Here is a 24,261-nt window from a genome sequence, read left to right as displayed (position 1 = left end):
GAGAGGGCGGGGCCGGCCCAGGAAGGGGCAGTAACGAGGGTCCATCCGGAGGAGTGTGTTGTAGAGGGTTCGGTCTAGTAGGAAAGCCTGGGAGGGGGCACGAGGAAGAGCAGTGCGAGGGGTTGGACCTGAGTTTGGGAAGTAATAGGGGAATCCGGAACTCTTTTCCTGGGAATTATGATGCTACTTTGGAGAGCACTGGAGTTTTCTCTCCAGAGATTGAGACTGTTGACTCGCCAAAGACCTGTGACCGACTTTCCCCTCCCATCCAGCAACTGGAAGTCCCTTCTTTGCTCTTTTCCACTTCTTACAACACCTTCCCCCAGGCTCCTACAATTGTCTGTGTGGAGGTGGGGCTTGGGCCGGCTCTGTGTCCTCTTCACCCTTTGGTGACTGGAATGCAGAGAATCCAGGCTCAGTTTCCCCTTAGGTTGGCTGTGAGGCCCCAGGACACCCCTGCCAGGGTCATGATTCCCACTTAGCCCCTCATCTCTGATTTAGGCTCATCTAAACTCAATTCTGAGGTGCTGAGCAGGTGAGAAGTGTGACTGAGGAAGTGGATTAGGAAGAAAGCCTTTTTTTTTTAAATAAATTTTATTTGTATTGTTTTGTGTGTGTGTGCCGTCAAATCAGATCTGACTGGTACAGGACATTGCCCCTCTTTCTCCAGCAGAGCATCTGGTGGACTCGAACCACATGCCTGTGGGATTGCAGTGCAGCTTTTTGCCACTAGGCCACCAGATCTCCCGGAAGAAAGCCTTTTAAGAACCATGAAAATGCTGTGCTCATTTCCTCCCAGCCTCTAGCTCTGTTATTGCTGACAAGCACTTTTATATATATCATTTGATCCCATCACAAATTTAGGATAGTCAGAGCAGCGTTACACCCATAGTACAGCAAAGAAACTGAGGCCAAGAGGGGCCAGTGACTACCCAAGAGCAGCAAGCAACCAGGTCTTGCCTGGTACAGGGATGCCAGCCCCACAAACCAGAGATTGCCTAAGGGCCCAACTGGGCTCTGGTGAACCAGCTATAATTTCTCTGCATCACCATACCTGAACCTGGTCCCACAACTTTGTCCTGATCTTGGACTCCAACCGTCATGGACACTGCAGACAGCACTCATGGATTGTAAGGATGATTAGGGTTCAGAGTGAAATTCCCAGGTTTCCTAACCCCTTCTGTGCCCCCAGGGACTCACCACTGGCTAATACGGTTTATCACTAAAACCCTCCGCCTGAGGGACCTAGGACAGCTCACTGTCCTTGATGGGCTTCAATTTCCCATCTGACCACCAATGCACCCTGCACTCTAGAGCAGCCATTTTTTAATCAGGCACTGTGCTATGCACAGGGATCACATGGTGTATTCATGGTGCTGACAGCTGGGCCTAGCACTACCGCAACGGATCCCATGTCTCCTAAAGTTGGTCGATGTCCAAGAGAAAAGGGTGTAGGCAAAGCTGAGAGCCACGCACAGAACCTTGGCCTGCTAGATAAGGTCTGAGTGCCCTGAGTGAGAAGGAGGCAGTAAGGCAGGTATACTCTGGCTTTTGGAAAGAGGAGTAGGGAGAGGCTTGCTAGCCAGTCTTGTTCCCTCTGCAGACGCTCTCGACAATCTCAGTGGCCAGAACTAGCTACATAACCTGTGGCGTTCAGTGCAAAATGAAAAAGGTAGGCCTAGTCCTTATTAAAAAACTAAGAATTTCAAACAGGCAAACTCAGGACCCTTCTGAATGTGGGGCCATATGACTACACGGTTCACATGACACCCATGAAGTTAGCTCATATCATTCCTTATGGAAAGCTTCTTTCCATAAGAAGCGGAATCCCCAAGACTCCATAAGGAGAGGAATCTCTAAGACTCAGTCCACAGATTTGGTCCCTTAATATGGAGGTGGGGGTGGGGATGAGAAAAGGCAGGGTTATTTATGCTACTTTGATTGCTTCCAACTCCACTACCCAGAATATTTTCACTTTCCACCACTTGCCTGAGCCACAGTCCCAGTTTTCCGTCTAAATGACAACAGGCTTCTGAGGCACTCAGGAAGGGCTAGCTTGCACATGAATCCAATCCCCTGGATTAATGACTGCTCAGTTCAGCTACATTTCTACACTGGTCTTCTAACAGCTGAGGGAACTAACTTCTCAGCAGCCCCAGTCAGCTGAGCCCAAAGTCCAACTTGGAATCAGACTGTCACCTGACCAGGCAGGAAGCAGCCGACCTGTCCCCAAGGAAAAACTAGCAATATCCAGGCTTAGGACACAGTACCTCTCCACATCCTCCAGTCCTACCTCTGTGTTCTTGAAGATCCCAGAAATCCCTGACACCTGCCTGACCCTAGTTTGGGAAATCTGATTCCCAGAGTCCCCAGTTTGTCCCCTGCTAGGACTGGCAGATTCCTCACCTTTAGATTGAGCTACCCAAACCAATAAATGACTGAACCGCTCATGACTCATTCCTCAGGAAATTCCTGAGAGGAAAGAAGGTGCAGTGAGAGTTGGGAGCCATGGTTTCCCTCAGATCTTACACCATATGGAAGGGTCCTGAATTAGAGTGGAGAGAGACGTAGTCAGTCTTAAACCCGCTGCCATCATATAGACTCCAACTTATAGAAATCCTATAGGACAAAGAAGCAGCTCTTGTAGTACAGTCCCTAGCATGAAGCACTGCTAAATCAAAAGACTACAAGTTCAAATCCACCAGGAGCTCAAAGAAACACAGATGAGCAGTCTTCTACCATTAAAATGTACAACCTTAGAAACCTAATGGAGGATCCCTAAGAGTCAGAACCATTCAACGGCAGTGAGCTTGAGTTTTGCATTATAAGCCAGGAGAGAACTGCTCTAAGAGGTTTGCAATGTTGTAAATCTTTACAGGAAGAGACGGCTTCATCCTTCACCCATGGAGCAGCTGGTGGGTTTGAATCACTGGCATATCCATTAGCCCCCCAACACTTAGTTCAGTGCCACCAGCGCTCCTTGGGATAAACTTTACTGTTTTCAGGTGCTTTCAAGTTGACTCTGAGTCACAGGGACCCTGTAAGTCTCTAATACCCTGTATACAGAAGGAAACCCTGTCACATTCTGCACCATTGTAAGCACAATTAGCTGTGCTTAAGCACATTATTGCTGCCACTGTTTTGATCTATCTCATTAAGTCTTCCTCTTTTTTTACTGATCTTCCCTCCACTTTGCCAAGCATGAGGTCCCTCTCCAGAGACTGACCCATGCTGACAACATGCCTGAAGTATAGAAGATAAAGTCTCATCATTTTTTGCTTCTAAGGAGCGTTCTGGCCACCCTTCTAACAAGACAGACTTATTTCTTCTCTTGGCAACGTTACAATTCAAAGACATCAATTCTCCTTCATTCTTCCGTAATCATTGTCCAACTTTCATGTCACTATGAAGCAACTGGAAATATCATATCTTAGATCAGGAGCACCTTAGTTCTCAAAATGACAGTCTTGCTCTTTTAGCACTTTAAAGATATCCCATGCACCATTTCTTGACTGCTGCTTTCATGGATATTGTTAGTGGATCCAAATAAAAGGAAATCCTTGGCAACTTCAAAAAATTACAAGACCACAGCCTTCAGTATAAATTAGATCACGATGTAAGGGAAACAAACAATACAGGTAGTCTGATTATCATCATCAGAATTGTCAGGGAAGTTGTCTTAGATGTTGAGAAACTAATATTTCCGTTCCATGGATAAGATGATCAAGAGAGGTGGAGTGATGTGACTTCAGTCATGTGGCTACCTCTGGCTGGAGCTGATTGGTGTTCATGGTGTTTCTTAATTAAACACTTGCTTTGTGCCAGCTATTTCCCAGCCCAACCCTACTGCTTCAGGGGCCAACACCTTTACACCCTGGAAGCAGAGAGACTGACCCTGAGACCACAGCTGGCTTCCTGAACCTCTAGATATGTTCACTTTAACTTTTAATGACTTGCGTGCATTTTTCTAGGGGAACGGTCCATGGCATTAACCACGTTTTCAAAGGGATTCTTGCCAGAATGGCCTACGATTCTACCCTCTGGTCCTTTTCTGGTGGGAAAGAGACCCTGCCACCTGACGCCCTCCTCCCTCCTTCAAGTTGCCCAGCACACATCTAGGCTGGTCCCGGTCCCATTAGGCAGCATTCCTAGGTCCCCTTATCTGTTACTCTGGGTATCTTGTAGCAGTCACGTTAACATTTCAACCTCCCTTCTGAGGCCTTCTTTGATCTTCCTTGTATCCTTCAGACTAAAGCCTCAAGACTAATTCCACTCATTTTCCCCACTAAAGCGAGAGAACTCATCAGGTGGGCCTGGTTAGTAGCTTATAACTGAGAGAGTCTCCTGGCTCCCAAACCCTGGGGAAGCTCCTAGAAGGGAAAGGAGGAAAGAAGAGAAAGTAAAAGCTGTGCAAAAGGAATTGTGATTTCCTTTACTCCTTTAATAGATTTTCTCCTGCACATCCTCTGTGTGTGTGCTAAGCTTCCTTGACCAATCATAGATGTTATGATTATATTGTTACTCTTAACTGTACACCATCCATTGTTAGTTGCAGGTTAGCTTCAATTCCTGGCAATCTTACACATGTGAAAGGTTTTTATTTCTTTTTTTATACATGAAATCTTAAAAAAAATTAAGCTGTAGAATTTTTTTTCCACATACACAGACAAATCAATTTGAGAATTCTGACAGATTTAAAGAAAGAAGAGCAATGTTTTAGAAATATACATTTATTTTGTAAGTCATTTACAAAAAGTTGGTGGGACTAATGAGAACCTACTAATGAACTAAAATTTTACAACTCCGAGTCATAAGTGATGGTTATGGTTTTAATGCAGTGCCATCATTCAATTTACTAGGGCAGTTTGGTTTTGCTGTTAAGTAATTTAAACATTTTCAAAGACAAATGAAACAAATAGTAAGAATTCTAACAACCTGAAAGAAATGTCAGGAGACTCTTTATTCAGAGAAATGAGTTATCCAGTCAGTCCAGCTTTTAGTGGTTTGTCAAGGCTTAGCACAAAACAATGTTTATATATGTCTGTTTATTTTCCAATGAAATGAATATTGAATCCTCAAGTGAGAAAACCACATGGCGGAACAGGAGCCCTATCACCAGGCCTGGTTCTGCCACTGATTTGCTTGGTAGCCTTACCTAAGACACTGCCCTCTCTGAGCCCTCATTTGACCATCTGGAGATCCAGTGTTCTCCAGGAAAAGATTGTGTGTGGAGGTGTCTATATATGTGTCTATGAATATGGTGGGACATGGAGGCGCATGTACACAGTACATTAACTCATCCTCACCGCCCACCTCCATCCTAGCTCAGGGCAGAAGAAAGGCCACAAAGCCACAGAACTGCCCAAGTTTGAAGGCAGAGGTGGGTTGCCGTGGAAACTTGGTTTGTTTCCCCTAACTGCCTGGCTGTATCTGACATGTATAAAAAAGCAAGACCAGATGGACAGTGACCCAGGCCAAGAGAGCAGGGATTTCCTGACCCTGGGATCCATGGGGTTCTCTGCTCTCCAAGGAGAGGCTCATTCATTCATTCTGCTCTCAGGTTAGGAGATGGCTGGCCTACCCCGCCAGCTGGTGAGGCCGCATGTGGGGGGCTGCAGGGTAGGACCTTTCTGTAGGTATTTGCAGACACCCACTCCTCAATCCAGTGTAAAAAGACTGGCTCTGTGCCTACGGTCAGGACTGAAGGAAATACCCATACCTGGGGCCTCCCAGAAACTGGGGGAGTTGCTGAGAAGTATGAGCTGAGCTCCCTGTGCCTTGTTAGAGGGAAACAGTCTGGAACTGAATCCCCCCCACCCACACAGGAGTATACACAAACACACTGAGACACAAATACACATTGACATACACACACACACCTCCATGTTCACACTGGCATACTCAAATAGATTGCCACACACTGATACATCACGATCCAATAAACACTCATGTGCACCAAGACAGACCGATATGTCAATACTCATAAATAGACACAGATCCAGAAACTTCCTGAAGCACAGACTCAGATGCAGATTCACATCCGGCACACACCTACTTATAACCAGTGGCCATAGAGTGGTCTCCAGCACATAGTGACCCATGTGTATCAGAAGAGAATGATACTCCATAGAATTTTCAGTAACTAAGTTTTTGCACATAGATTATCAAGTCTTTCTCCCAAGATGCCTCTAGGTAGACTCAGACTTCCAACCTCCCAGTTAGCAACTAAGAGCTTTAACTGTGTACACCACCCAAGGACTCCACACAAGCCTCCTAGCACAGCCCAACACATACAAACACATATGGCTAGACACTGACACATAGACACACATACTTTAGACAAGTACACATACCCAAGTGCACAAATACACATTCAGTGAAACAAAAATACAAAGGGGTTGATTAGGCATTGCACTTCATTAGTTCTATTAGCCAATGGCAGGGAGGTCTGGTGGCCTAGGCCAATAGGTAGTTGTACTGCTAAACCAAAAGTGGCCTTTTGCTGTCAATTTGAATTCTCCTGTGGTGCCTTGGAAGAGAGATGGTCAACCTTCTCCTGTGTGATTTACAGCCTCAGAAAACCCGCTGGAAGTTCAGCTAAGAATCAGGCACTTTTAGGCACACATGCCCAAAGACACAAACATTCACTGATACAAAAATAATACCCAGGAGTTGTTAGACACTTATAATTAATTAATCAATGGCAATGACTACTATTAAACAATATCTAAAAAAGAAATAAAATCGAATACATGCAAACACTCGCTAGTCTATAAACAAAAAAGAGAGAAGTACACAGCCCCTTATACACACATTAAGTTTGAGTTGTGTTTTGTTTTGTTTTACAGAAGCATATGTCCAGGTCTTTCTTCCATGGAGCAAGAGAAGGATGAGTAATCTCCTCCTATGAAATTTACAGCCTCTGAAAACCTGGAGGGTCAGCTGTGGGTCAGGTTCTGACTTGATGGCATATAAATACACAACTCCCATGGAGCAGCTAGTAAGTTTGAACTGCCAACATTGATTTTAGTAGTGGAGTACATCAACAATTATGGTATAGTATAGATACTTTTCTAAGCCTTTTTCTGTGCATTTATGTGTTAGCATATAAAGATATTTCCATATTTTTTTTTAGAATCAAAATTTATTTGTAAAGATTTTTTCAATTCATAAATAGTACAAAAACAGAAATTTACTTCGATTTTTTTAACATAAGTTAAAACGTTTGTCTGAGGCACCAATACATTCACATACAGATCCTCAGTTCCCAGGTTCAGTCAGCAGGTTAATGTTAACAAGTCTTTCCAAAGATCAGTGAATTTCAAATATTTCTTTAACATTAAACTTTGAAACACAAAGTCCCCTGAGATATTTCCATATTTTAACCTTTTCAAGAAATCTGACTCAGAGAGGTTAAGAAATTTGACCAAGGTCACAAAAGTAGTAGAGCCAGGATTTGGATTTAGCTCTGACTCACTCCACCTCCTCTTTCTGCTGCCTTAGCCCACAGCCCACCACAGATGCACAAAGGGGTGGAAGGGAGCCCCCCACACACACGAGACCCAGTGCCTGATTGCTTTGAGACCTCGATCTCAGTCCCCTGAGTGACTTCTCTGGTCAAAGGCATTGTCCGTCTAAGTTCCAGGTAAGAGGCAGATATATTCCTGGGACAGGAGCCTTTGAATCACTGGTGGGTGAGCACAAGGCAGGTGACTCAGTGATACATGCACAGCTCCCACCCCCGACTGTCACACCAGCTCTCCCCAGTCTCCTCCCCCTCAGTCTGTTTTCCCGAAGGCTCCAGAGGAGTTTTTCCTTCCTGTAAATCTGGACCTTGTCATTCACTGCTTAAATCTCTTTCTGCTGTGTCTTGGATAAATCTTCAGCCTCTAGTGTATGAAAGGTCCTTCACTCTCTGGATCCAAGCCCACACTGTACATTTTTTAATTTGGCAAACCTCTTCTTCATTTAGCATCCTGCGTGTTTATGTCTCTTGTAAAGCCAACTTCCTCATGCAGAACCCTTCTTGCTCCTTCCTAAATCCACCAGTGCCTAGGTTCCACTCCAAGGCTTGTGGTCATAACTCTCAGCCTATCTCATTGATAGTCTTCCAGATTCTGTGATAAATGAAATTGCCTTTCTTGATCTTCACCACAGGGAGCTCTGGTGACTGAGTAAGGAGCTACGCTGCCAAGTCAAAACCAGGTGGTTCTGGTGCAACAATGAATGAATGGAAACCCAAAATCTCTGTAAATGTTTATGAAAATTAATAAAATATAATTATAGAAAAAAAAACACCAGGTGGTTCGAATCCACCAGCTGCTCCTCAAAAGTAGGATGGACAGTCTCATCTCATGTGACTAACAGCATCTGGAGTGTCAGTTGTGCATCCTACCTACAGCCATAGCAACAGTCTTCACGGCAGCTCTAAAGAGAGAACGTTGTCCTCATTTTACAGAGTTCAATGGAGCCTGTGAGAGTCAGTCTTTTCCTCAGGGTCTGATTTTCTCACAGGTAAGTTCTTGGCCACTGTCTTCAATTCTTAGTGCTATTTTAACAGAAATACCACAACACCAAACCCATTCCCGTTGATTCAGTCTCCTGTTGACTTTCCATCAGGGAAATCTTTGTATATCTCCCTTTACAGGCTGTACATCTTGATGGGAGGAGACTGCCCATATTTCTCCTTCTGGTGTATTCAAACAGCTGACTTTTATTTTTTTTATTTCTACTGTTTTTTTTAATTTTATTTAAATTTATTCTTAATTTCAGTAAATAGTTACAGAGACTTTGGATTTCCATTCATTCATTGTTGTACTTTTCTCCCCTCCCAACCCTCCCCCCTAGTACACTCCCCTCTTGGAAAAGTAAAAGACAAATTCTTTCATTGTTTTACAAACCCTCCCCCAGGTCCACTCCACCATGTAGCCTTCGCTCTAGACTCCTTTCATGACAAAAATACCTAATCACATATCCCTTTTAAGCAGTTTTATCCCTCATCTGTTTCAGTGCAGTATACATTATTGAACCCGTCTTTCTCAGTCTCTCCCCAACCCCGAGGTCAGTCCTGTTTTACAACAGTGGCACCATGCAGTATTTGTCTTTTTGTGACTGAGATACTTTGCTCAGCATAATGTCCTCCAGGGTCATCCATTTTGAATAATATTGCATGAGTTCCTTATTTTTCAATGCAGTATAGTATTCCATTGTGTGAATATACCACTTTTTCCTTATCCATTCGTTTGTTGATGGGCACTTAGGTTGTTTCCAACTCCTTGCTATTGTGAACAAAGCCGCGATAAACATGGGTGTGCATATATCTGCTTGGATGCCAGTTATGGTCTCTTTGGGATATATTCCCAGTAGTGGAATTGCTGCGTCAAATGGTATCTCTATTTGCAACTTTTTTTAAAAATTTTTTTTATTTGCAACTTTTTGAGAAAGCCTTCCACAGTGGTTGTACCATTTTACACTCCCACCAACAGTGAATAAGGGTTCCAGTTGCTCCACAACCTTGCCAGCATTTGTTGCTTGCACAACTGACTTTTCAATAAACAACCCAATGTGTTAAATTCCATGCAACCAGGGCTCCTTGAAATATCACAAGGGGTGGTTTTAATGAACAGAAATTGATTTCTCACAGTTGAAGAGGCTAGAAGCTCGAATTTGGGACACTGGCTCCAGGAGGGGAAAGCCTTCCCTGTCAGCTTTGGGAGAATGTTCTTGTCTATTTCAGTTTCTGTTCTCCATTTCTTGGCAATCTTCATATGGTGGCTTCTATCTCTCCCATCTGTGCTTTCTTGCATATATACCTAATCTGCTCTTTTTATATCTTGAAAGTGAATGGTTTAAGACACATCCTACGCTGATACAGGAGCCATGGAGATACAGTGGTTAAGTGCTCAGCTGCTAACGGAAAGGTCAGTGGTTTGAACCCACCAGTGGCCTTGTGGGTGAAAGATGTGACAGTTTCTATAAGGAATATGGCCAAGGAAACCCCTTGTTCTCTGACTGTGAGTCTGAATGGACTAGAAAACAATTTGTTCATAATTTTTTGGTTCTACTCTAGTATGACCTTGCTAACAAAACAAAGAAAATCCTGTTCCCAAGTGAGATCACATACATAGGTATGTTGTGTGTTCTCCTGTGGATTAAGATTTATAATGACTCTGTATGACAATGGAAAACTGCCCCATAGGTTTCCATGGCTATTCATCTTTATGGGAGCATGTCATTAGGTATATTCTCCTGAGGAGCCTCTAGTGGGTTCAAACCACCAACCTTTTGGTTAGCAGCTGAGCTCTTAACTTTTACACCATTCCTTCCTCAGTTGTCAGGATTTACAACACTACAGCATCCCTCTCCTGGTTAGACTAGTGACCCTGGAGAACAGGCATGGGCTTCCTCCATTTCTGAATCTCTGGTGGCTCCACAGGCCTGTCACCATAGGTAGGAGCTCCGTGAATGGCTATTGCATGGAGGTATTTAATACATTTTCTGTCATTCTTAGTAGCAGAGTGACAGAGGCATGGGGAGATGGTGGCAAGATGGGATAAGGGGGACTGGGTACCCTGAGAGGATCTCTGCTGTCTGGGAATCACTCAGAAAGCCACTGAGTACAAGAATTCCTTCCTGAGCCAGCTGATGTGACTCTAGATCCCAGGCTGGCTGGGCAGGTCCTCTGACTCTTCCGCGTCACTCTTCAATCAGGAGCTCCCAGCCAATCCATGGTCAAATATTTACTGTTTTCTGTTTAGCCAGCCCAGCGCCAACCCCCAGAGGAGAGGCCAGAGAAGGAGAAAGCAGAGGACTGTCTACAGTTATATCACTTCACAGGTGCCACAGACAGTTCAGAAGGTTGGAATCTCTGCCTCATGTTGCAGTTGTGAAAATGAAGCTCAGAGAGGGGAAGACAATGATCCCAGGTCACACAGCAAAGACCAGAGTCAGGTGCATGCTTGGCTCTTTCACTGTGTCTCTCCCCCCAACATCCGGTCCAGGAGGATGTGGGCCAGGCTCCAAGGAGTCTCAGAGAGGCCATTTTTGGGTGGGGCTTTTTTTTCCTTCATCTGGAACACAGCCTGTCCTGGTAGTTTCTCGACAATTAACAATAGCTTGCATTTGTCTAGCACTTCGCCTTCCATTAGTTCATTCAGCTCTCCCCAGGGTTCCCTCGGGTTATTATCTCTGACAGATGAGTGCTAGAAGCTCAGGAAGGTCAAGTGATTTTTCCCAAGGTTGCACAGCAGGTACTTGGTGGGCAGGGGTAAACTTGCAGACTCTAATCCTCTTCCTGGATCTCTCTGTGGCCTCCACTTCAGCCCCCTCCCACTTGCCTTTCTCATTCATTGCCCCAAGTTGTTATTTTAGTGCTGCTGAATCGGCTACACTCATAGTAACCCTACGGACAACAGAGCTGAATCTTACCTTATCCTCCACCATCCATCCTCACAATCTCTGATATGCTCTGATTGTCCCAGGAGAACTCTCCAAGCTTGCAGCCAAAAGGACTGGCCATTGCCTGCCCTCTTGTGCTGCTTCTGCTGTACGTTTCAAGTTTCTGCTGATCCTACAAGTGCTGATCCAAACGTTTCCTCTTCCAGGTAGGTTTCCAGACTTGAAAGCTCTTTGTGTACAGTGCCCTCTGTATATACCTTTAATAAAGCAATTATCTTATTATTTTTAATTGCTTATCTCTCTCTCACCATACCAGACTGGGAGCTTAAGGGCAAAGAAAATGACTTCTCAAGTCCATCTCCCCTACTCATAGCCTTGGACTGTAAATGCTTGTTGAATGAGTGAAAGGACTCATCCCTGAGGCTAGACCTGGGGATAGATGAGGAGGCACTCCCAGAAGGCAGCAAGAGGTTGGTGTTTGGAGAGGAAAGGAAAGGATGGGATTTCTCTTTTGGCCATGTAGAGTCTGAGGTGCCACTAGGATATCCAACTCCATGGACCTAGTAGGTAGAAACTGGGAGCTCTTTTGAGGAAGAGGGTAGTAGAATTAACTGACCAGGAAGAAAGAATATTAATAGCAATTGCCCAGATGCTCTGCTGGAGAAGGATGGGCAGTCTCCTCCTGTGCTAGTCGGATCTGACTCAATGGAACACAACAACAACAGTAAAAATAAAATAAAGTGTCACTAAAAAAAAAAAGTTTAAAAAATAGCATTTGTCATTAACTGAGTTTATACTATGTGGCAGAGCTGGTGCTGAATATTTTAAGCTGTCCCGTTGTTCTTGGTGGCTGTTGATATTGTTCTTGCTAGGGGTCCTCAAGGCAGTCTGATAGAGTTGAGCTGCCCCATAGGGTTTCCAAGGCTGAAATCCATCAGGTCTTTCTCCTGTGGAGCTGCTGGCTGGGTTAAAACCCCCAAGGTTTCAGTTAGCAGCGGAGTGCTTCTCCGTTGTGCCATCAGGCCTCCATCATTGATTCCCTAAGAGATAGTTTTTATGTACCATCAAGTCAGAACCAACTCAGCTGACCCTCCAGCAGACTTTCCGAGGTAGTAAATTGCACAGGAGGAGATAACCCATCTTCTTTCTACAGAGCAACTGGTGGATTCAAACTGTGAAACTTCTTACCACTAAACCACCAGAGCTCCCTTAGGAGGTAGGGGCTGACCATTTAGGAAGAGGAAGCTGAAGCTCAAAGACAAGGATTTACTTGCTTAAAGTGACATAGCTAGTAAAAGGCAGAGCCAGGATTTGAACCCAGGTCTAGATGGTGCCAAAGTTCGGCCCTTAATCCTTCCTTCCATATAGTAGACTCTGAAGGACTGAGTTTATAAGACCAAAAGCCAAAATAAAACCAAAACCCCACTGCCATCATGTTGATTCTAAGTCATAATGATCTATACTAAAAGCCAAACCCAGCCTACTGCTGTGGAGTCAATTCCTGCCAAGGCTGTAAATCTTTTTCTCTTTTTGGCATCCTCAATGGTTTATTAGGGACAAACTTTACAAACACCAGGTTCTCAACAGTAAGGGTGGAGCTGCAGAGAGTGTTGTGCCTTCTCAAGGCAGAGCAATGTGAACCCCCAATGGTGTGGTGGAACTTGTGGCTCTAATTTCCTCAAGGCCTTGACTCTTGGATCCAGCAGACAGACATCAGCTCACACATCTCCTGGTTCTTGTGGACTGGCTTTGTGATCCATTGGGTGTTGGGATTTCTTCTGATCGCTTTATGAAATGGATCAATGAGGATAACTTCAATGAGCTTGTATGTGGAATCTTCACTCTTCAATAAGAATTCAGGACCTTAGGGCACCACACAGGGAGCTCTGGTGGCCTAGTGGCAAGCAGCTGTGCTGCAATCCCAAAGGCACGTGGTTCGAGGCCACCAGCTGCTGTGCGGGAGAAGGATGGGGAATCTCCTCCCCTATCATTAACTGCCTCTGAAAACCTGCAGGAGGATCAGCTATGGGTCGGTTCTGACACTGTGGCACACAACAACAGGGTACCACAGTGGTGGACATATTGCTCCTCAGCTGTGGACTGAAGGCTTCATGCAAACTTCAGCTGGTTAACACTATGGTGGACAGACTTGCCACAGCTTGCTTCCTTAGGGACAGGGCTTTTCCAGCCACCCCAGCGACCTCTAAGCCTGTAGATGACATAACCATGCTTGGCTTTGTAGCCCAGCCTCTATCCTTGCGTGGTGAGAGGTCCGTGAAACTCCAAGAGCTGGCAGTACTGCTCGCAGTGCCCCCCCGCAGGAGAAAGTGCATCACGTCCAACTGCTGCTTCCACCACAACTCCTGGATGTACTTGTAGGCACCCATCTTGGCTCACCCTGATGGCTGCCACTGGATGAAAAGAAAGAAGCCTTTTGGGGCTCGGGACCTCGGCTTTCGGCAGCAGGTCTGGGGAAGGGGTGGCCGGCGCCATGTCTGGCCGTGAAGGTGGTAAGAAGAAGCCCCTGAAACAGCCCAAGAAGCAGACCAAGGAGATGGACGAGGAAGATAAGGCTTTCAAGCAGAAACAAAAAGAACAGAAGAAACTCGAGGAACTAAAAGCGAAGGCCGCGGTCAAAGGTCCCCTGGCCATGGGCGGAATTAAGAAATCTGGCAAAAAATAAGACTGAGGCAATGATGAACCTTACTTCCGTTCTTTTTTAAAACATCTGGATTCTCTGCTATAACATCTTTTACCACCTGTAGTTAAAATGAAGTGTTGTCTTGGAGCCTGTTGTACATTTAAGAGGAAACTTTGTGAAACAGTGAAGAAGAAACCTTATGATGGTCCATCTCCAGTTCTCTTTCAGCCATTCCAATCTTAGCTGTCTGTGCAGTCAAAGTAAATGGAATCCAGAATCCTGTCAGAATCTTCATTCTTCATTATACCCAGAATTCTGTACCACCTGGAATTAAACCAACTCATTTGAAATAAAAATAAAAAAAGAAAGAAGCCTTTTGCCAAGGCTGTAAATCCTTACAGGGGGACACTGCCTATCTTTCACTCACAGAGCAGGTGGTGGATTTGAAGAGCTGACTTTTCTGCTCACAGTGAAACACATGATCCATTAGGCCATGAGAGCTCTTTATAGTGATTTCTGATGATGTTGTTGTGTGCCATCAAGTCAACTATGACTCCCTCCCCATGACAGTAGATCTGAACCTTGCCCTGTCCTGCTCTGTCCTCTATCATGAGGATAGTGACCTACAAGTGAGTGAAACTGTGATTCCAGGGCAGTAAATGTTTATGACAGCAGACCACCACAGCTTTCTCTCGAATACCAAGAAGCACCTGGTAGGTTCTAACTGCCAGTGTTTTGGTTAGCAGCTGGGTGCTTTATCATCGTGCTCCCAGGCCTCCTTAGTTTGTAGAATAGGCACTTTACTAGAGAGAGAGGTCAGAGAAAGAACTGTCCAAGAGCTGATGTTGAGGCCAGGGAGACAGCTTCCTGAAGGACCAGGTCAGGAGCCTGCTGGCCCTGAGAGCTCACTCACGCTGGGCTCAATGAGACAAGGGATTTGGGAATTAAGAGGAGGTTTCCCAAGAGCTGTTGAAGCATGCATGCTTCCAGAAGGCAGTACCCAGACCTGCCCAGCGGGAGGTGAGGAAGTAGAGGTTGTTGGCAGGGAAGAGGAAGAGTGAAAAGGGAAGGAGGGGACCACTCTGTGAGTTTGAGCAATTCAAGCAGGTGGGTGGCAAAGGGCAGCATTCAGGGATCTCCTGCCTCCAGACCCCACGTTGCAGGCCAAGCCACACGGCACTTACTCTGTGCTCACCTCGCATCACTCCCCCAGAGTTCAGGACCAGCTGCTCCCCACACCCCATGTGCTGTCTCACCCTCCCTGGCCCAGCCTGGTGAGGCAGCCAGGGAGGAGTTTCCAGGCAGGAAAGCGCTGAGTCACAGCGGCACATCTGCTCTCAGATCTTGATACCCAGCTGGAGGGGCAGGAAGGAAGAGGTCTCCTCCCGCCCCCCACTCCCCCCTTTCTGGGCACTTTGGCCTATGGGATCACTGGGCCAACCCTCTTTGGGCAGCCATGGGAGAAAGGGGCAGGCTGGTGAGGAGAGCCTCTGCATATTGGCAGCCAGCATTTGCTGGACTGCTTTACCCACTCCAGGGCTCTTGACTTCTGTGATTGCCTTTCAGTCTGAGATTACCACAGGTGAGGAGGAAACTCAGACCGAATAACTTGCACTGTTTCACACAGCTTTGGTGAACGGGACCATGAGCTGCTCTTGGTTCATACAGTGGTGTTTGGAGACAGTGGGTGAAGGGCTGAGGGGAAGGCTGGGTAGGGAGAGGCACTGGGTCTGACAGAATGGCCCCTTCCCAAACTTCTGGAGAAGGGAGGGTCCTCTGCCTCTGATTTTCCCTCTCAGGTTGCTGGCTGTATGCTGACATCCCTTTCTCTCATTCCTCAGTATCTTTCATCCTTCCTAACCCACCCATCCCCATGCTGAGAGAGAACTAGCAGGGGCTGTGGGGGCCTGTAACCGATCTCCTTCCACTCTACATGCTACTACAGTGCTCCCATTGTCCTGGGCAGAGAGAGGAGTCCAAGTCCTGGAGAGGTGGGGCGGCCTGTGCCAGAGCCTCTGATCTCTCCCAGGCTGCTCATTAAACTTCCCAGTAAGCCAGGTTCTGTTTTGTCACACAGTGCACAGTATGCCGTTGGGCAAGTCACTTCCCTCCTCTCCTGTCTGTTACAGAGTTGTTCATTGCCAGCAAGTGGGAACCAACTCAAACCAGTGGGTTTTTAGAAACTGTCAATTGCATAGGAGGAGATCTTTCTTTTGGGCAATTGGTGGATGCAAGTGGCTGTGCCTTTGGATTGACAGCATAGCTCCTTTCCACAAAGCGCTAGATCTCCCGATCATACAGAAAATAGTGCAAGTCAGGGTTATTCCGTAGACCTAGGCCAGTCCTAGTATTAACGTTTTTCGCTGACTGCTGGTGACGGCCAGGTATGGGCCTGATGCTCCAGCGCCATCCATTTCCAGGGCTAGTTGATTTGGCAGGTGAATTGTGACACATTCCTTAGTGGATTCCGACTTCCATGGTCCTGCTCAATTAATTTTTTACCAACTTTGTTGTTGTTGTTGTTGTTATGTGCCATCGAGTCGTTTGTAACTCATAGCAACACTATGTACAACAGCCCTAAACTCTGCTCTGTCCTGTGCCAATCGCACTGTCTCTGACACACCCATCCCAATTACCCCAGTCACTGAATCAACCCACCTCATAGAGGGCCTTCCCCTCCTGTGCTATCCCTCCACCCTACCAAGCATGATGTCCCTCTCCAAGGACCAGTCCCTCCTTACAACACGTACAAAGTATGTTAGACGGAGCCTCAGAATCCTTGCCTCCAAGGAGCCATCCGGTTTAACCCTTTCCAGGACAAATCTGTTTTCCTAGCAGTCTATGGTACCCTCAATACTCTTCTCCAGCACCACAGCTCAGAGGCATCAATTCTTCTATCCTCCTTAGTCATTGTCCAATTCTCTGATGCATAACAAGTGATAGCAAAGACCATGGCCTGTATCAGACGCCCTTACTCTCCAGACTGACATCATTGCTCTTTTGCACCCCTAACAGCAGACTTTCCCATAGCAATATGTCTTCTAATTTCCTGGCTGCTGGTCCCAAGAGTGTTGACTGTAGAGCCAAGCAAACTAAAGCTGTGAACAATCTCAATCTCTTCACCATCCATCCTCATGCTGCCAATTAGTCCAGTGGTGAGAATCTTTGTTTTCTTGACATTGAGCCTCAATCCATTTTGGAAGCTCCAGTCCTTGATCCTCTGCAGCAAGCGCTTCAGGTCTTCCTCAGTTTCAGCAAACAGGGTTGTGTCATCTGCATATCGCAGATTGTTGATAGATCTTCCACCAATCTTGACCCCACATTTCTCCTCATAGAGCTCAGCCTTCTGGATAATCTATTCTGCATAGAGGTTGAAAAGATATGGAGACAGACACATCCCTGGCATATGCCCTTCCCAATTTTGAACCATGCAGTTTTCTTGCTCTGTTCTGACGACTGAGTCTTGGTCCAAGTATAGGTTTCTCATTAGCACAATATATGGTTGGGTGCTCTGGTGGTCTAGTTGGTAGGAATCAGACTGTCAACTTGTGTGATTTATTGCCTCTGAAAACCTACTGGGGGTCAGCTATGAGTCAAATTTGCCTTGATGGAATGTAACAACAGCATGTACAGATAGAATCCCTGCTGTGCTGCTCTCTGCAAGATCTCCAGATTTGCCAGAGTTGTGATTTCCTAACACCTCCCTCCCAGAATGCTTGTCAGGGTTGTTTCAGATAATGCCTGAATTTATTCCGTGACTCTATTCCAACTCCTAGACACCCTTCCTCACTTTCATTGCCGTTGAGTCAGAACCAACCCATAGCTGACCTTTCACTGGATTTCTGAGGCTTTAAAATCACACAGGAGGAGATTGCTTATCTTTCTTCCTTGGAGCCACAAGGGGATTTGAACATCTAGAGAGTGGAGGTCTTTGGATTAGCTGCTCAACTAGGCCACCAGAGCTCCCTGGAGACCCTGTGTTGTTGATAGTTGTTCGGTGCTGTTGACTATGATTCCTAGCTTACCAAGGATGAATAGCTCAGGGCTGAGAAGGAAGAGAAACATGATTAGTGCAGAAAGGGAAAGTGGTATTTGTATGCTATAATGGTGGTGTTAGGTGCCATTGAGTCAACTATGGTTCATAGCAACCCTTCGAACCACAGATCTGAACCTTGCTCTATCCTGCACCATCTTCATCATATCTATTCTGCTGAAAATCTTGAATGATGTAGGTATGCTATGTAGCCACTGCTTAAAGAGTCTAAGAAACCTATGAGAATCACTTTAGTTCCAACAACCTTTTCTTATTCTAGTTCCTGACCAAGCCTCTGATTTTCCCTGAAGAAGTTCTTGCCTCTTCCTCCACCCCAGACCTGAACTCAGCCTGTCGTTAGCTGCTGTGGAGTTGGCTCCAACACCCAGTGATTCCATGGATGACAAAGCTAAACACTGCCCAGTTCTGCACCATCTTCATAATCATTGCGATGCACACGTTCACTGCTGTGACCTCGAAAATTTGAAGTGCCTTCCAAATTAGAGGACTTATCTCCCAGACCTAGACAGGACAATACGTGGCCCATAGAGTTTCCCCAATTTGTGATTGGGTTATCAGTCTTTTTCTTATGGAGACCCTATATTATTCTGTAAACTTTCATTATGAGACCCTTGTCTGAGATGTCATTGCCAAATATTTTTTCCCAGTCCGTAGGTTTTCTTTTCACCCCATTCAAAAAATGTTTTGATGCACACAGGAACTTAATTTTTAGGTCTCATCTGTTAATTTTATCCTCACATGGTTGTGCATAGCCCATAGAGTTTTCTCCTGGTTGTGCATGGTTCATAGAGTTTTCATAGACTTTCATAGTTTAAAAGGCCATTTGGCCATTTCTGGCTCCATCTTGAAATACAATGTTGTGAATGACAGGATAATATCCATACAGATACAAGGAAGACCTATTAATACCACTATCATTCCAATTTATGCACCAATAACCAGAGACAAAGAGGAGGAAAGAGATGATTTCTACCAGTTTTTACTGTCAGAAATTGATCAAACATGCAACCAAGATGCATTAATAATAATGGGTGACTGGAATACGAAAGTTGGGAACCAGGAAGAAGGACCAATAGTTGGAAAACATGAATTTAATGACAGAAATAAGGCTGGGGATAGAATGATAGAATTCTGTACAATCAATGATTTATTAATTGAAAACACCTTTTATAATAAACATAAATGCATGCACACCCATGTTTATTGCACCTTTGTTTGCAGTAGTAAAGAGCTGGAAACAACTCAAGTGCCCGTCAACGAACGAATGGATAGAGGAACTGTGGTATATTCACACAATGGAATACTATGCAGCACTGAAAACCAAGGAACTCATGAAATATTATGCAAAATGGATGGCCATGGAGGACATTATGCTGAGTGAAAAATCTTAGTCACAAAAGGACAAATATTGCATAATGCCATTGTTGTAAAATGAGACTGACATCAGGGTTGAGGAAAGACAAAAAAGGAGGGGAGGAATGATGTGTATTGCATTGAAACAGATGAGGGAGAGATCTGTTTAAAATGGATATATGAATGGGTATACTTGTCATTACAGAAGTCCAGAGTGAAGGCTGCATAGTGGAGTGAATTTGAGGGGAGGGATTGCATAACAATGAAAGAGTTTGTTTTCTTTTCAAGAAGAAGAGTGATTTGGGGGGAGGGTGTGGGCAGGGAGAAAAATGCAACAATGAATGACTGGAAACCCTAAGTCTCTGTAAACTTTCATTAAAATTAATTTTAAAAAAAGAAACATAAATGCAGGTTATTCATATGGATTTCACCTGATGATATGCAGGGGAATCAGATCAATTACTTCTGTGGAATGAATCACTGGAGAAGTTCAATATCAGCAATGAAAACTAGGCCATATAACTACTCATATGCAGGTTTAAATTAAAGCTAAAGAAGGTCAAATCAAATCCAGAGGAATCAAAATTTTATCTTGAGTCAAAGAGAAGAAATCAAGAAGTTAAGGGGCTGAATAGAATATTTAAAAGAGCAGCTTAGAAAGACAATACAAAGTATTATAATGAAATGTGCAAGGAGCTGGAATCAAAAAATCAAAAAGACTGAACTAGCATTAACAGAAAATGGTAGGAGTATATAGAGTCACTGTACCAAAAATAATTGGACGACACAGAAAAATTTCATGAAACAACATATGATCAAGAGGTGATGATGATGAAGGAGAAAGTTCAGGCTGCTCTGAAGGACTTGGCAAAAAATAAAGCCCCAAGAATTGATGGAAGACCAGTTGACGTACTTCAACAAACAGATGCTGCCCTGGACATGCTCATCAGGTTGTGCCAAGAAATCTGGAGGACAACGACTTGGCCAACAGACTGGAAGAGATCCATATTTATTCCCATTCCAAAAAAAAAAAGGTGACCCGACCGAGTGTGGAAATTATCATACAATATCATTCATCACACACAAGCAAAATCCTGCTGAAGATTATCTAAAAATTACTGGAACAGAGGGGCTGGGCGCGCTGGTCCAGCCGCGTGGATAGCGGCCGTGGGCTTCGATGGCCAAGGGCTGGGAGCCGCCGGCGAACACGCGTGGACAGGGAGGAGAGCTCGCTGGAGAGGAAAGTTTATATGGACTACAATGCAACCACTCCCCTGGACCCAGAGGTTCTCCAGGCCATGACAGAGGCCATGTGGGAGGCCTGGGGCAATCCCAGCAGTTCTTACTCAGCAGGTAGAAGGGCCAAGGATATTATAAATGCCGCCCGGGAGAACCTCGCAAAGATGATAGGTGGAAAACCTCAGGAGATAATCTTCACTTCTGGGGGCACCGAGGTAATACTCCTAAGTAAAGTCTCAAGGTGGCTTAACTGTATGTTGTAATCAAAATAAGATGTGCTTCCCTTTTGGTGTTTTGTAAAAGAAGAATTAATGCTTCATCTTGTTATTTTGAAAATGGTCTTGATATGTTCAGCTGCCATTTTGATGGCTGATAGGATATTTGTAATTCAGTGCTTGAATTATCTAGCTTTGAATTCTTGCTTCAATAAAGAGAGTTTTTCGCTCCAAAAAAAAAAATTACTGGAACAGTACATCAACAGAGAACAAGCAGAAAGACAAGACGGGTTTAGAAGAGGTCAGTGCACTAGAGACGTTATAGCAAATGTCAGGTGGATCTTGGAAGAAAGCAAAGAGTACCAGAAGAATGTCTATGTTTCATTGACTATGCAAAGACATTTGGCTGTGTGGGTCACAACAAATTATGGCTAACTAGAGGACAGTGGAAATCCCAGAACACTTGATTGTGCTCATGTGAAACTTAGACCAGGAAGCAGTTCTCAGAACAGAGCAAGGAAACACTGTATGGTTCAAAATTAGGAAAGGAATGCATCCTGCCTCCATACCTTTTCAATCTATATGTAGAACAGATCATTTGGGAGGCTGGCCTTTATGAGGAGGAACATGGCATCAGGATTGGAGGAAGACTCATCAACAACCTACATTATGCAGATGACACAACTTTGCTTGCTGAAACTGAGGAGGATCTGAAGCACTTGCTCTAGAAGGTCAAGAACTATAGTCTTCAAGATGGAGTGAAGCTCAACATCAAGAAGACAAAGATTCTCACCATTGGGCTAATTGGCAGCACCATGATGGATTGAGAAGAGATTGAGGTTGCTAACAATTTCAGCTTGCTTGGCTCCACAATCAACACTCTTAACAATAGCAGTCAAGAAATCAAAAGACGAATTGCACTGTGAAAATATGCTTTCAGAGACATTTCCAGAGTACTGAGAAGCAATGATGTCAGTCTGGAGACTAAGGTGCACCTGATCCAGGCCATGGTCTTCACAATTACTTGCTATGCATTGTTGATTTAAGAATGGCTATACATCAGAGAGCTGGACATTGACTTAAGGATGACAGAAGAAAAACTGATGCCTTTGAATTGTGGTGCTGGAGAAGAGTTTTGAACATACCATAGACCACCAAGAAAAGAAGAGTGTCTTGGAGAGGATGAAACCAAGTTTCTCCTTGGAGGGTAGGATTTTATTTTATTTTATTTTATTTTATTTTTTTTGAGGGTAGGATTTTGAAGCTCTGTCTCACATACTTTGGACATGAGGCCAGGAGGGACTTTTCCCTCCAGGGTGGAGGGACAGTGCAGGGGAGGAAGACCTAGAATGAGATGGTTTGATACAGTAACTGGAGTAATGGGGGTAGGTGTGTTGGGTCAGTGAGATAGGCTCAGGACAGAGTGCTGAGCTTATTGTACATAGGATTGCCATGAGTCACAGGCAACTCAACAGCACATAACAGCTTTCAGAAGTAGATTGCCAGGTATTTCCTCCTAGACTGCTTTAGTCTGGAAATTCCACTGAAAACACTGTGTGTGATCCTGCTGGTATTTGAAATATCAGTGGCATCAGAGCAACACACAACCCACCACAGCATGATAACTCACAGGTGGGTGAGTTATAAATAAAGCATAAATAGTCCCAGTTAACATTGTGCCTTGTTCTACTTTCTCAGAGGCTGGCCAAAGCACTCCTCAAGTCAAGCTCCAAACTGCATGACCTTGGGGAGCTGGAAAGAGAAAGTGTGGGTGTTTTCTTCACTAAAAAGGAACTATGCAAAGAGTATGCTTACTAGCACCCATTTCTCCCCAGTCCAGGCTTGGTTACCTGAATATTAAAGAATGCTATGCAAATACATGCAAATAAGCACCTCTCCAGCCTCTACAGCTTTAAAGAACTGCTCCCTCTCATTAGATTTCATGAAAGTGACCAGTTCTTTGAGGGATAGGGTATCAGTACTGTCTGAGTAGATGGGGTAAGGACTGGGACATAAGTGAGAACAACACATCCCCACAGCTGAGAAGAATGTTTCCCTTGAGCATGGGACCATTCAGTGGAAAGATTAAAACTGGGCCCAGTTCTGGAATGAGGGTTCTGTGAGGGGTGCTTGGGCTCAGCAAAGGGACAGGGACTTGAGACAACTGGGGAATCTTAGGAGTGAGGGTGGGCTCCATCAATGATGAGTCCTCTGTAAGAAGCCTGAGGCCTCAGAGGTGGGGAGGGTATTCTGTGAACAGGAAGGCAAAGGGCCAAGTCTGGTATTTTTATACTGATTCCTGCTCTGTCCTAAGAATGTGGGGTGTGGTCCGACTGCTCACCACCTCCTCCTCATCCCTGTCACCATCCCCATTCTGGCAATTTGACAAGCTGTAACCTAAGTAGGGATGGGGATGTCCCTGGGATTCCAAAATGCCTTTCTGGAAGCTGCCTGCTGATCACTCCACCCCCACAGGCTGCAGAAGGCCCCAGGGAAACAATAAAACGTACAAGGGCTCCCTTTCCTTGCTGGGCTTGAGGCAGAAACCAGTAAGAGCAGGTGGTGCTAAGCCTGAACTCTCATAAGCTAGGTGCTTACTCACAGGCCTGCATTCACCTCTCCTAGCTGGCCCCTAGCTCCAAGAACCACAGTTTGCTGTGTTGGAGTGTTTGGTGTTGCCTGCTTGGGTCCTTACTCAACAGACATGGGACTCTAATCTCCATTCAGCTGCTGAGAAGAAGTCCTGACACCAGAGCATCCAGCTATGCCCTCAAGGTTAGGCTAGGCTGAGGTGATGTTGTCATATACCATGGAATGAGAATGACTCATAGCTGACCCTCCAGTGGGTTCCCCTGGCCCCAGGCTTAAGTCACCTGGGATAAGATTGTCCATCTTTTTCTTTCAGAGCAACTGGTGGATTCAAACTGCTTGACTTTGGATTGGCAGTGCAACTTCTAACTAACAAACTGCCAGAGCTCCAGCTGATGTATACAAGGGCTATCCTCTCAATCAGGGAGGGACCTGACTGGAGCAGGAAGAAATCATTAAATAAGTTTACCCCAGGGCCTTATCCATTTCTTTTTTTTTTTTTAATTTTTTTTTTATCCATTTCTTACTTCAAGGATTCACTCCCTTCCTTCTCTGAGCCCTCAGCCCCTTACTGACATTAATGCCCCTCAGAGAACCCCCAAAATCTTACTAGGCCATATCCCCCTGAGCACTGTCCCCTCATTGTGCCCTAAACTCTTAGTGAGACCTCAGACTCTCACTGGACCCTATCATCTCACCAAGAACCATTCTCCTTTCTACGCCTCATCCCCTCACTAATATCACATCTCACCAATCAAGTCTTGTTGGTATTT

The 24,261-nt window shown here is 45.1% G+C and overlaps 1 pseudogene; it reads right to left on the bottom strand.

Moving 5' to 3' along the window:
- Window positions 1–13,075: 13,075 nt before the first annotated feature.
- Window positions 13,076–13,784, bottom strand: LOC102858677 (annotated as a pseudogene).
- Between the last annotated feature and the right edge of the window lie 10,477 nt (window positions 13,785–24,261).

The sequence above is a fragment of the Elephantulus edwardii genome, unplaced genomic scaffold (assembly GCF_000299155.1).
Source record: "Elephantulus edwardii isolate Elephantulus edwardi_28Jun2011 unplaced genomic scaffold, EleEdw1.0 scaffold00152, whole genome shotgun sequence".
In the NCBI taxonomy this organism is placed as follows: Eukaryota; Metazoa; Chordata; class Mammalia; order Macroscelidea; family Macroscelididae; genus Elephantulus; species Elephantulus edwardii.
Note: the sequence above shows the minus strand (reverse complement) of the source record. Positions and strands in the feature narration are given on the sequence as shown.